The 13,282-nt window shown below is 43.2% G+C and overlaps 1 long non-coding RNA gene across 2 annotated transcripts; it reads right to left on the reverse strand.

The window, feature by feature from the left end:
- Positions 1-1,087: 1,087 nt before the first annotated feature.
- Positions 1,088-11,634, reverse strand: LOC138066079 (uncharacterized). 2 transcript variants are annotated; one of them, XR_011139296.1, is made up of 4 exons: positions 11,546-11,634; positions 7,141-7,238; positions 4,557-6,344; positions 1,088-1,938 (listed from the first exon to the last, which is right to left on the reverse strand). It is a non-coding gene; the product is annotated as an uncharacterized lncRNA (long non-coding RNA). The 2 variants fall into 2 exon arrangements; XR_011139295.1 differs by lacking the exon at positions 1,088-1,938 and adding an exon at positions 2,874-3,680.
- Between the last annotated feature and the right edge of the window lie 1,648 nt (positions 11,635-13,282).

Raw genomic sequence — 13,282 nt, forward strand, 5'->3', positions numbered from 1 at the left:
CAGGACCAGAAAGGGGGGCCCTGGCCTCTTTCATTCACCATGATAGGCCTACTTACTAAGTTCACTGCAAGGCACAGCAGACCCACTTACTTTTCTCTCTGGAAAAGCAGCGGGTGTTAGTAGTTAAAACACTCCTCTGAGAAGCAGGCGGTTTTTTCCCGCTCAGGCTGAGGAAACCCTATTGCCTCTACGAGTGCCCTAATCAGTAGGCTTTAAAAAAAAGTCCATCATGGGGCACCCGCTCCCCCTCCGGTACAAGGGGTGCCTGTGCAAGCAGGGATGCTCCAGGAGGGTAGCGGAGGAGCTGGTCCTGCAGCCTCGCCGTCGGGGAAGGGCTCTCTGGTTTTGAGAGTGTTTATTTACGTTGCACAGTCACTGAGCAAAGACTGGAGGCCGTCCCTGGAGGCAGTCCCCCCTCAGGAGTGCGGACTGGAAACGCATCTCCTCCCTCATCGTCTGTTCCCCTTTTCCCCTGCTGTTTCCTTCAGCAAAATGTGGTCCCGGCTTGCTTAGCTGCCCAAAAGAGTTTTACTTGAACCTAGTTTAGTACTGCTGTGAACACAGCCTTTTTCCACACCTTACAGGACGCCACTGGTTTTTAATACGAACTCTCCACTGTCATAACTGGATAGTACTTACAGAGTGGATGTGATGTGGTGCCTCTCTGTAAACTCAGAAAATATAATAAAAGTTTTAGCAATGAGAATATGCAACTTAATGATTTCTTTTTATCTATTTAACCATTTATTATTATTTATACCATATATTATTATTTATACCATTATTATTTACCTATTTAACCATTTATTATTTATTATTATTATTATTTATTAACCACCATGCTAGTGCTTTTGTGCTTTGGCCTGCTAGCTTTTCTCTCGCCACACGAGGAAGGTATCTCTCACAGCTGGTAACAAGCATTAGCCAATGTTTGTACAGTGCCTACCAGTGGTGCTAAATATTAGAAGTGAGGCACACCTTTGCACCCCCCCAAAGATGCATGTTAAATAGCTGACTCAGTGCCCAGACTGGGACAAGTACTGAGTCCACAGAGGCTGAATATAGCCTTAAAGCCGTAGTAGAAAAAAAGACCAGTACAGATATATAAGTAACAGCATGTAATGCACAACTAAGCAGCAATATACATGTTTCAGAAAGGGCGAAGGGACTTTCTCTGCTTCAATAGAAAGAATTTCAGTCGGTCACATTTTCGTCCTGCATGAATTACTGTATGTAAAGCAAACAAAGAACTATTAAATTTAATCTTTTTTAATCTTAACCATTTTCAGCAGAAGCTTAGTGCAGGTGACTTGGCAACATTCAGGGAGTTGTTTTGCCATAAGCTAGAAAACACCGCCGACCACATTGCCATGCTGCAACACACCCTCACCCGTCGCAAGGGGAAAATGAAGCACAGTCATCCAGCTTCAGTATTATTGAAGCAATATCGCACATAGGCAGGGCATATCCCCGAGGGCTGTTCGGCCCTGATATCCTGGGTGTTCCCACTCCGCTACGAGACGGCCAAGTGGCAGGACTAGATTATTTCCTGATTGTCGCAGCGCAGCACAGGTTACGTGCACCCTCCATGCACTGACACAGCGGGGGAATCCAGATCGATGGGAAAACTGCCCCGAAGGCCAACGGTCCCTGAATTTCATTCCAGTTCGTGCTGTCCTGCATAAGGCATCCAATATAAAGTACCTGAATCCAGTACCTGGAACACTTCTGCAGCTGTGCAGGAAAGCTCTGACACTTGATACCCTAGCGAGCATAAGCTCATCATAGAGGTATTTGAGTTAGATGTCTAAGAGTAAATGGCATCAAGGGTCTCTAAGAAGCTGATAGTCAAATTTCACTTTTGACTCTTCAGCAAAACAGTATTTGACTTTACCAGATGTTCTAGGTGTAGTCCGTCTTGGTTCATTACTGATCCTGCTAAAAAAAATCAAATAAATCAGTTGCACAATGAATTTAGTGCTCAGAAAACATTTTAAGGCTTAAATTTCTGAGTTTTTTGACTTATCCAATAAATCATATATAAAAAAGCAGGACAGAAAGGAAGATGTTGGTAGTTCATTGTCCTGTTTACGATTACTTCTTCCATCTTTTTGTAATCACATAGAGCCATTTCCAGTTAAATGTTTGCAGTTTGGTTGTGTGAACCAGGGAGCCTGCTCTGCGGCCTAACAGGTGGGTGGGGAGAATTCAGTCTCCAGATTCAACAGAGGCATCAAGAAAGCCCACAACACTTCGGCTTTCCTGACTGTAATGCCACCTAAATTCAGTTAGTGCCTGTAATCTAGGCTGCTAAAAATGAAGCTCGAACCTCAGATTTGATATAAATCTGTCCAGTACAGTTCTTGGTCCAGTCCTCAGTCGGAGTAAATTGCTTCTTCGTTGACTTTCATAGTTCAGCGGCCAAAGATCTAATTTGTCCTGCCAGCTTCACAGGAGTATCAAAGACACAATGTAGCCTTTAAATCACATTTCAGAGACCTCTACCTGGCAAGACTGGGAACGAAACACTCTTTGCCCTTCACAGATTTAACTAGGCCTGCTTGTGACTGGGGGACCTCAGCAGTACGCTGGTCTCAGCAGTGCACAGACTCTCAGCTTGCTTTACTATCTTTACTGCAAATATTTGGCACGGAAAAAGGAGCAAAACCCTTTGCATGCATCTAGTTACAGAAGGTGATGTATCTTGAGCTAGATGCTTTTTTTTTTTTTAAAGGAAAATGACTTGAAAGCTCATTTAAATTATTTAAAATGCCACTATTTAGTAACTGGTTACCTGGATTCTGATTTTTTTAAACCTCTTTTTTAGTTTTCTTTTCCTTTCTTTTAACCTTTCTTTTGCAGTTGATGTTAATTATCAGCGGTTAGTGTTCCAAGAGTTCTTTTAGTTTCTGAAAGATTTTCATTTTGCCAAGGAAATTTCCTTACCTATTACGAAGCAAAGATTAGAAGAAATGGCTGTGAGCACCTTTTGCAGAGCGAAGGACATAGCATTTCACTATATCCTGCCTTAAACTTTACAAAGCAACCACCAGCTCAGTCCACTGGGCCCGGAGAAGGCTCATCTCCCTCCTTCTGGGATGGTTTTTACACACGCTACAGGGGACAGTGGCTCCACGAAAGTGGGACGTTGTCCCAAGGCAGGGCGTCAGACTCCAGGCCTGGCATATCTCCCCAGGAGCCTGACACCAGGGTCGTATGCACCAGTGCAAGCCAGGAATACCTCTACTGAAGCAAAACTTTAAAAAATTTGAAAGTAAACTCACTTTTTAAAACTTCTTTTTAAAACTTTGTTTATTTCTGATGTAAAGGAAACATTTTGATGCGTTAAACAGAATTAATCTAACTAATCTGCACTTGCCGGAACTGTTGTGATGCTTTGAAAAAACACTTTTTCATCACCACCTGATCCTCTCCCCTTGGTGTGCTGGGACTCCCGCCCCAGTGACGCCTTTACGGTACCATCTTTCCCTCTGGGCGAACCACCATCATGCACAAGAAGTGCAGTCCAACCGTCAGACTCATCCTCCACCCGAATACGTGTTTAAAGCATTCAAATCATAACTAATATGGAGGTGCTGATGTGTCTCACACACCTGCCACTGCGTTTTCTCAGCAGAAGCCAACGCTGGGGCACGTTTCATTTAGCTTTACAAGTCCGCCTGAAAGACAACGATCTCTGAGCTAGTCACCCCAGGAATCTACATCGGATTTCATGAAACTCAGCTTAAACGTTATGTTCTAACAGTGAACATATTCCACTTGAACTGCAGTATCAAAGGTATACATTTCAGAATTTACTTCAGGACAAGGGTTTCAGGAAGAGGTAGCAGCTTTGGCTAGACCAGCCGATACATTTGGAAAAACTTGAAAGCCTCTGCAGATTTGAATTTATCTTTTTAATTTGCTGTTCAGTGACAAATGGCACATTTTGACTTTTTTTCTCCTTCTTTTAGGCAATAAAAAGGGTCAAATTCATGAAATTATCTATGGACAGGAATTTCGACTTTTTACTGCTTTTAATTAATTTCTTTTCAATGACACTGATAGGACCAATGCGCTTAACTCAGACTTCCACAGAGCTGCCTAAATGTTACCCATTCCTGCATAGTTGTTAACACTAAAATATCCTTTATGATCTAAAATCTCCAGGAACATACATTAAGATAAATTCCATTTTCTTGAATCCCAGGCAAGTCTTGTATAAGAGGTTTATACAGGTAAGAGTAGCACCGGCATATGGAATTTCAGGAATAAGGGGAGACTACTACTCAGTGAAAAATGTGTTTTGAGTACAGTACAAGCATATCAGCCTGCCTCTTAGGATTTCACTCGAGCTATTCCTTTTTACCCCAATGGAGTTAAGAAAAAAGCAAATCAGGACATGCTTCCAAAAGAACTGAGTTTACCACCTGTAGTTATGCTGTAGTCATCCATGGTAAGTCCTGTTACAGACAAAATAGTTTTGCTAGTGTAAAAACTGTCTGGGGGAAAAAAAAGTGATCCAGCATATAAAAATGTTCATGTCACTCACTCACCAGTCCCAAAGGCCAGGATTTCGTCGAAGGGGGAAGGGCTGGTGCACTTGCACTTTGCAGGTTGTCACCATGGCCTATGAAACATGAAACACAGCGTTCAGGACCGCAGGTGCGAGGCAGCCGCTGTACCCAGCGCGAAGCCACAGGTCCGGGGCAGTGTCTCAGGGGACTCCTTGTTCATACTCCTGGGCAATATAGGGCAAGCTGGAAGAGAGGACAATACATTTTGACCAGGGCTGAAGAATATTTCTGGAGAAAGCTTTTCCTTAACTTTGGGGTTTAAGGAAACGGGCAAGTTTTAATTTGCTCAGTGTATCAATCAAGAAACAATCTATCAAGTTACATTTTCAGTGAAGCAATAATAACCTCAGAGAGACATCTTACACATGGAGCAACATTTCCCTTTGATTCTACCTCTCCTGCCCCAGAAAGTAAGTTTCCAGCAACCCAAAATGATGTTTCTGCCTTTGTTCCATATAGCAGAGAAACAAATCCATAATTTATTCATATTTGTCTGCTCCATCTTGAGGAATCACAGCGGTTCTTTGTTCTCCCCCAAGGCTGTGATGGGTGGCAGCTTTCTTAAGGGGAAATCCTCCTTCACTGCTTCTTTTCCTCCTTTTGCAATCATATGCATGATCCAGCGAACAGCTGCTGATTTCTTGCATTCACCTGCAAGAGTAATCAAGCCCCAGCAGAACGGTTAGCATGACTAATCAGGGCATGAGAAATGGCAGAAGGAGGTGAGAGAGGTGCCAGCACTGAACTGAGCACCACATTCCCCTGAATCTGCCAGCACGCTGAACCAGAAGCAAGGTTTTTAAGTAGCCGTATTTTCCATATGAACCTTCTCTGTTCCCTTTGGTTTAAAAAAAAAAACACACACAAAAAAAAAAGCTCAACCATGGTCACCGTTGCTTGTCTGTATTTGCTGGAAGCGTGGATTTGTCCTTGCACAGAGCTTGCTCGCAGAGCTACGTGCACCTGCATGGTCTGACCTGCTGCCCACGCTCTGCTGCTTGCTTCTCATCTGCTCAGTAAAATCCAGCTAATCCAGCACATGCTGGATTTCCAGTGCCTGCTTGGTAGCATTGACCTGGCCACGCACAGCCCAGGAATCCCTGTACCCGAATGACCTAAATTCTCTCTTTTTTAATGCCTTTGGAAAATTTCCAGCTGGAAAAAAAACACAAAAAAACTGAATCATTTCCATCAAAAAGCTGTGAGGCATGTGTATATCTATGTGACAGTTAGTGCTTATGGAAAACAGCTGAGTATTTAAACGTACACATTTGCCTAAATGTGACAGTTCAAATCTGCACATGGATTTTGTTATATATCTGAAAGCAATCCTTTTTTGTATAATCCTTCTTTCACTTTTATGAAAGGAAATAAGTCACGATCAATGCCACATCCTTAGTACCTGAGTTATATTACATATTCTTCCTCCGCAGGCTGAGACTGCAGGTTACTTGTGCGGTGACCCTGGCACCCACAACATTGCCTTGGTCGCAGTGACACCTGTTGGCGAAAGCAATCTGCAAAGGGCCTTTTATTCTATCAAAATGGTCTTCCAGTGTTTATCTTCCTGTCTTTTTCATTCTTCTTCTCCTCCGTAGCCAATTGTTCACATTCAGTTCAACACTCCAGACTACCCAATAGATTTTAGCCTGTTGCCATCTTTTCAAACGCAATACCACTTTCCTCAAAGAACAGCATACCCATCGCCTTCTCCAGAGTATACGCCAACAGAGAAAAGATTTTGTGACGCTGGCAGTTGAGCAGTGCCTGAAAGCACATGAGGCATTTCCAGCAACTCGGGAGACAGAGCTGTTACAGAGCTATTTACACATATAGTGTGTTTATAGGAAAAAAAGATATAGAGAGAGAATATATAGAGATAGTTTAACATCGTTCCTAAACTATTCAGGAACTATATCTAGCAACAGTAGGTACATTAACACTGTCAGACTGTGAGTGCAGAAGAAAATATTTCAAGGACTTGTTCAGAATACCTGCCGAAAACACGCTGTGCTACCTTACAACTGTTCACATAACGTTACTACAGCAGTTTTGTTTTGATTATGCCACACAAAGTGATCAGTCAATTGAAAACAAATTCAGTCAAACAGGAACCGGCCTGGTCTGACAATGTTCAGCAACGGCCTACGGGTCAGCATCACCCTGATAAATGATTCCGTTTCTGATTGTTTTAAACATGCAGTAAAAATTGGCCCTGCAATTTGCCTGTCTGCAGCAAAACAAGTAACTGTTACGTTAGCATGTCAGTACACCTTTGGTGAAAGTATTCTAACCTACCCCTTAGCTGTATGCTCTGTTGGATTTTAGTCAACCAATGGCATGGAACAGAAGTCACATAATAGGACGCTATCAGGAGATAAATTCACTTTGAAAACAGATTCAGAACGCAGCTACGTTTACTGGTGTGACTGCTGTCTCTTCTTTCACGTGGCTACGGATAAGTCAGCCTTAAGAAATAGTCTGTCTGATGTCAAATGTGAATACTCTCACACTACGGCAGTCTAAAGGTGTCTCTGTATGGTTGTACGACACATTCACTCACCTTAGCTGTAACAGCAGGCCAAGGTTGGTTAGCAGCAGCAGACATCCTCTGGGCTTCCCTTCTGGTTTTGTTCTTCCTAGGAAGGTCTCCTGGACCAGCTGTGAAGATGACCCAAACTATGTCAGCAGATTCATTGCTTTCAGGAAGGAGCATTGGATCAGCAGGTTGAAAGTTCAGTGGCTAGTCCCTTCAAACGTTTTTAACAGACTTTCAAATTAAGCATGTCTCTTAATAGCCGAGTACCATGACACTTGTATCATTTAGTTTGATGTCACAATATATCAGTGAGGTTTTGCTCTTGTTTCTAACTATATTTGCAATGAGATGGGTAAAATACTATTTCAATTGTTTTCAGCAATTTTGGGATTGCCGAAGGCATCTGCAAGCTTGCGGACACAGCATTCTTTTGACTATTTATATATAGGTTCCTGTTTGCTGAGTAACCATGAAAATTGTAGAAAGTTTTGAAACACAAATTTGGATGCTGAGACCATTAGTGATTTCTAAGTAAACTCTTTATCCATCAAATCACAAAATATATAAGAAGTTGGAGTTTAAACAGGGCAAAAGGAAGCAGAAGTCAAAGAATAGACTCTCTGAAAAACTAATTCCACCTGTCCCGAAATAAAACCCCAATTTAATTCAAATTTAAATCATAGTTTCATCTAGAAATATATATATATATATGTATTCTGAGATACAAAACAGGAGAATGGCCCACTTTTATCCAATAGTTTTTGTTTTGTAGCTGCAGTAATGCAAGAGGATGTTTAGCTCCTTCTACTAATAGCAAGTACTTGAGCGTACATCTCCTCTGTGGCTTAGCCACTCTGCTGCCAGATATGCTGAGAGGTACAAGTGCCTTGATGCTCCACCTCTGCACTGTTAGCTGGACTTTGCACTGCTGAGAGACTATTTATTATGTTAAATCTCCAGTATGTCCATATCTCTCTTGTGCTGGGGACCCCAGCACTGGACACAGCACTGCATATGTGACCTCACCAGAGCTGAGTAGAGGGGAAAGATTACTTCCCTCAGCCTGCTGGTAGTGCTCTGCATAACACAGCCTGGGATGCCATTGGGCTTCTCTGCTGCAAGGGCATATTATTGGCACATGTTCAGCTTGGTGTCCACCAGGATCCCCACATCCTTTTCTGTAAAGCTGCCCTGCAGCAGGTCGGCCCCCAGCCTGTACTGGTGCATGGGGTTATTCCTCCCCAGGTGCAGGACTCTGCACTTCCCTTTGTTGAACTTCATGAGGTTCCCATCAGCCCATTCCTCCTGTCTGTCAAGGTTCTTCTGAATGGCAGCATAACCATCTGCTGTATCAACTAGTCCTCCCAATTTTGTATCATCTGCAAACTTGCTGAGAGTGCACTCAGTCCCATCATCTGGTTCACTAATGAAACTGTCCCGGCCCCCATATCAACCTCTGGGGGACACCACTAGTGATCAGCCTCTAGCTGGACTTTGCACTGCTGAGAGACTATTTCTATAGGTCCTTTACCTTCCTGTTACTGAATTACAAATACATGCAGGGAATAGAGAAGACTGCAGGAAGTAAAAGGATAACCCTTAAGGCAACTGAAGGCTGCTTTGGAGAACTAAATTCTTGTCCTTCTTCACTACAGAGTTCTTAGGAGCCATGCATTTGGCATCAGTGTTCATACAGCCTGAGATTAAGGATGGGGCTCAGGTGCTTACCACCGTCTGACATGTCCTACAAAATCTGAACATCTGCCCAGGGCCAAAAAATACTATCAAAGGCCTATGGGAAACCTTTTATCCTTCTAGAGTAGCAACTGAAAGTCAGGTGGGTACCCCACATGACAATATATGGTGTTACAGACTTGAGTTTAGGCAAATGAATACTATCCCATGACATCTAACTTCAGGCATCTTCGTGCTTGTGTGCCAGGTGACTAAATTCCCATTACAGTCTGTGGAGATACTCAGTCACCAGAGATGAGGTGATACTCATCTTTAGGGTGAGCTGAACTGCTCTCAAGGCTCCATGGAGCAGGGGATCAGTTCACTTGCCCACATATGGATATGTGTCCTGGCATATCCTGCTTGGTATCCAGCTGCTCCTTCAGAAAAATAAGCATCTCCCCAAAAGTCCTGTATTATACCAGCCATCCCATGCCCACGTCTATACCCTGAAGCATTTCAAACAGCAGCAGTCACTTAGGTGCAGGCAACTGAATTGAGATCTCCATTGATTGTAGTGGGAACTCAGACACCCAGGTCACTTATAAACACCTAAATTAAAGTTTCATTCTCAAACTGAAACCAGCTCATTCTTTATGTTCAATTCAATTACCCACACCTAGATGTCTAGTGCCATTTGAGGTGCTCCAGGTACTGAAGACATCTGCAGTAGGCTGGTAGATATGACACAGGACCTACAGGACACCTCTGCTTTTCTGGACTGCCATTGGAGGCCTAGTGTGATAGGGAAAGGCATCTCATACACAGCTACATGCCCATGGGTGGAGAGCTGAATCAAACCCTTTGTATTCCTCCATTTCCCACAGGTCCAATACAAAAGCATTCAAAGGCTGGCAAAGGTACTGAATGCCCTCAGCAGCAACTGAGGTCAGCTGAGCCATCCTCTGCCAAGTGCCGTGAAACACAAAGTTCAGTAAGATAATACAGGCTGAGACATTCCAAAACGGAGGTACAAAACTAGTGAATGTGTTTCATTTTCACCCATCCATGCCTCAGCTTCCACTCCTTAAAAGAGATAATGCTATTGCCTTGTTCTGCCAGAAGCATTTTGAATATAAAATAAAGAATGAAGCACTTGGATACTGCTGTAATGGATACCACACAACAGCAAAGGAATATATACTCTTTTGGACCAACATGAAATAATGCACAGTGAATAAAGCCTAGGGCCACATAAGGAGCAAACAGGAGGAAACAAAACGTGGCTTAGGACATGAGCACTCACAGGTGTGTACACTGAATAAAGTAGGGATGCTGCAGAAACTATAGCATCTCACCATGCAATTTAAAAAACATATTTTAAATTGGGGGGGGGGGGGCTTGTGTATAGTTTATCTTGCTTTCATCTCTGTTATTTTAATCTTTTTTACTCAGTTCTCATCAGCTTTACTGCTTTATCCCCTGTATTCACACTTATCTTGGCCGCACAATCCACCTTTTCTCCCTTGCCTATGGAAATATACAATATGCAATCATTTCTCTTTACATTTGTGTCATGGTGTACCCTAAAGAAAAAAGTTTATAATCCAGATTGCTCTGTGCCTTGCCTCTTTATGGAGCTCAGGAGCTGTTCTTGAAAGAAGAGAGGCCGCTGAATGAAGAACAAAATCTTGCATCAACTCTTTACCTGACAGCCTTTGCACTGATTTGTTACTTTTCTATCTCTTTCTTTGTTTATTCACTTTTCATTTCACATTCACATACTCCCATGTTACTTTTGCTCCAGGAACACAGAAATCAGAACATCAATTTTGGAAGCCCCACGTAGGGTACATTGACTCTCTCACTAATGTCTCAGGGTGTCTCTCCCTTTTCACAGAATCACAGAATTACAGATTGGCCAAGGTTGGGAGGGACCTCTGGAGATCATCTAGTCCAACCTCCCTGCTCCAGCAGGCTCCTCTAGAGCATATTGCCCAGGATCACATCCAGACGGGTTTTGAATATCTCCAGGGAAGGAGACTCCACTACCTCTCTGGGCAACCTCTTCCAGTGCTCTGTCACCCTCACAGTCAAGAAGTTTTTTCTCAGGTTCAGATGGAACTGCCTGTGGTTCAGTTTCTGCCCATTGCCTCTTGTCCTGTCACTGGGCACCACGGAGAAGAGTCTGGTCCCAACCTCTCGACACCCTCCCTTCAAATACTTGTACACATTGATGAGATCGCCTCTCAGTCTTCTCTTCTCCAGGCTGAACAGGCCCAGCTCTCGCAACCTTTCTTCATAGGAGAGATGCTCCAGTCCCCTCATCATCTTCATAGCTCTCCGCTGGACTCTCACCAGTAGTGCCATGTCTCTTTTGTCCTGGGGAGCCCAGAACTGGACACAGGACTCCAGGTGAGGCCTCCCCAGGGCTGAGGAGAGGGGCAGGATCACCTCCCTCCGCCTGCTGGCAACACTCTTCCTCACGCAGCCCAGGAGACCATTGGCCTTCTTGGCCACAAGGGCACATTGCTGGCTCACGGTCAACTTGTTGTCCACCAGGATCCCCAGGTCCTTCCCCACAGGGCTGCTTTCCAGCAGGTCAACCCCCCAGTACATACTGGTGCATGCGGTTATTCCTCCCTAGGTGCAGGACCCTGCACTTGCCTTTGTTGAACTTCAGGAGGTTCCTCTCCACCCAACCTCCAGCCTGTCCAGGTAGAGAAAGTTCCCATGAACTTTGTTTCCATCTTACCTGGATTACGCTTGAGTCTACTTCAGTGGACTGAATTTCATCCAATTCACTTGTTTTTCACCAGCACTGTAACATCAGGAGTTTCTTGCCTGTACCTGTTGAAAATGAAATGCAAAACCAGGTGTGATCAGCATGTTGTTGGCAACAATATTCTTGGCTTTTCACAAAACATCGAGAGATCCTCAGACACAAAATAGAGAGCATAGGACTGAGGCTATCTCGACTCTGCATTAAAGCTCCAGAGGGAGGAAAACGGCTGCCTGCTCATTCCCCAGACCACAGCTGTGGATAGAAGAAGGCAGTTTTCCACTCCACCCCCTGCCTTCGCCAGGGTTTGCAGGCCAGGCAGCTGCAGTGCAGGCTGCTCTTCCCCTGAAAGCTTTCGCAGTTTCAGGCAGAAGTTGTTTGGTGAAATTAAGGGTGCATCATTTTTCTTGGGAAGAGTAAGTCTGCACAAAATATAAATGAGAATTAAACTAAATGTTACAACTTTTCTCATCACCAAAGATGCTGGGGGTGCCTTTTCCCCCCCCCTTCAAAAAGTCAATTTTTTTTTTATTATTTTATGGAGACCACATTTGTCTAATGTTCATACAGTCATAGAAAAAGAAGAATTGGAAACAAAAATGTTGACTTTTAAATAGTTGACCTTTTATTCAAAATATGTTCAAATCAGAGTCACAGTGAAAAACTAAATCACATCTTCACAAAAAAAATATTTAATCTGTCTTTTGTATGTATGTATAGGATGTTATGTCCTATATGATTTATATCTGAAAAACCAAACTCTCAGGAGCATCGAAAAATTATTCAGATTTTATCTACTCGAGTATGTGGGTGAGCTTTGCTAAAACGGAAGCCATGTAGGAAGTGACCCTACAGCGCACATCACTCCTGTTGAGTGGGGCAGAGAATCTTTGTTTTCACAAGAGAGTCAAGGACCCTCCTGCCGGAGTTGCCTACTGTCCCCAAACTTTGTTGCATAGGCGAGTCCAACAAAGATCATCCACGTAAATGTTTCACCACAATAAAATCTTGCATTTTGCATAAATGATACAGAGTTTGACGGACAAATCATTAGTTTAGAAACACTACCTTGAGCATTGCAACACTATCTCCTGCCTGATCAAAATCATAGACAGCCAGAAAAGGTCATCTGTCCATAGTGGAAGCACTTTGGGAATAACGTATGGACTTTAGGAGTACCTAAGAAAATCATGTCACGGACCAAAACTCTGTTAGGCTAGATCTCTACAAACAGTAAAAAGACTTAATATGAAAACCAAGTAGGTTATCTACATGCAGAGAATAATGGAGGAAATATAATGCTACTAGATTTTTGTAGGATGTTTTGTAAGCTAAGGACTTTTATCCCAAGTCTAAAAGAGATGTCAGGGAAGAAGACGCCCTGGGAGGGAAGGCATAGGCAAGAAATTGTAATTAAAAACAGAAACGGAACTCTTCAAAGCTAAAACCACAAACCAAGATCAGACTGTCTAGGCAACCACAACATAAAAATTAGGTCAGAAGTTAGACCTAGTCCAACTAGCAGCACAGTGACACAGGGATAAGTCCTTCTAGCAGCAAAGTGACAGAGTAAGTTGTCACATCGCTTTTTTGTATTAGTGAATAGATAAGAAAAGAAGAAATCTGCTGTAAAGCAGCATTCTTCTGGCATTCACTCCTTCGTGCTGAGGCTTCAACCTCAATTATTTGCAACTTGACTACTTGCAACTA

Source organism: Struthio camelus, chromosome 2 (genome assembly GCF_040807025.1).
Source record: "Struthio camelus isolate bStrCam1 chromosome 2, bStrCam1.hap1, whole genome shotgun sequence".
NCBI lineage: Eukaryota > Metazoa > Chordata > Aves > Struthioniformes > Struthionidae > Struthio > Struthio camelus.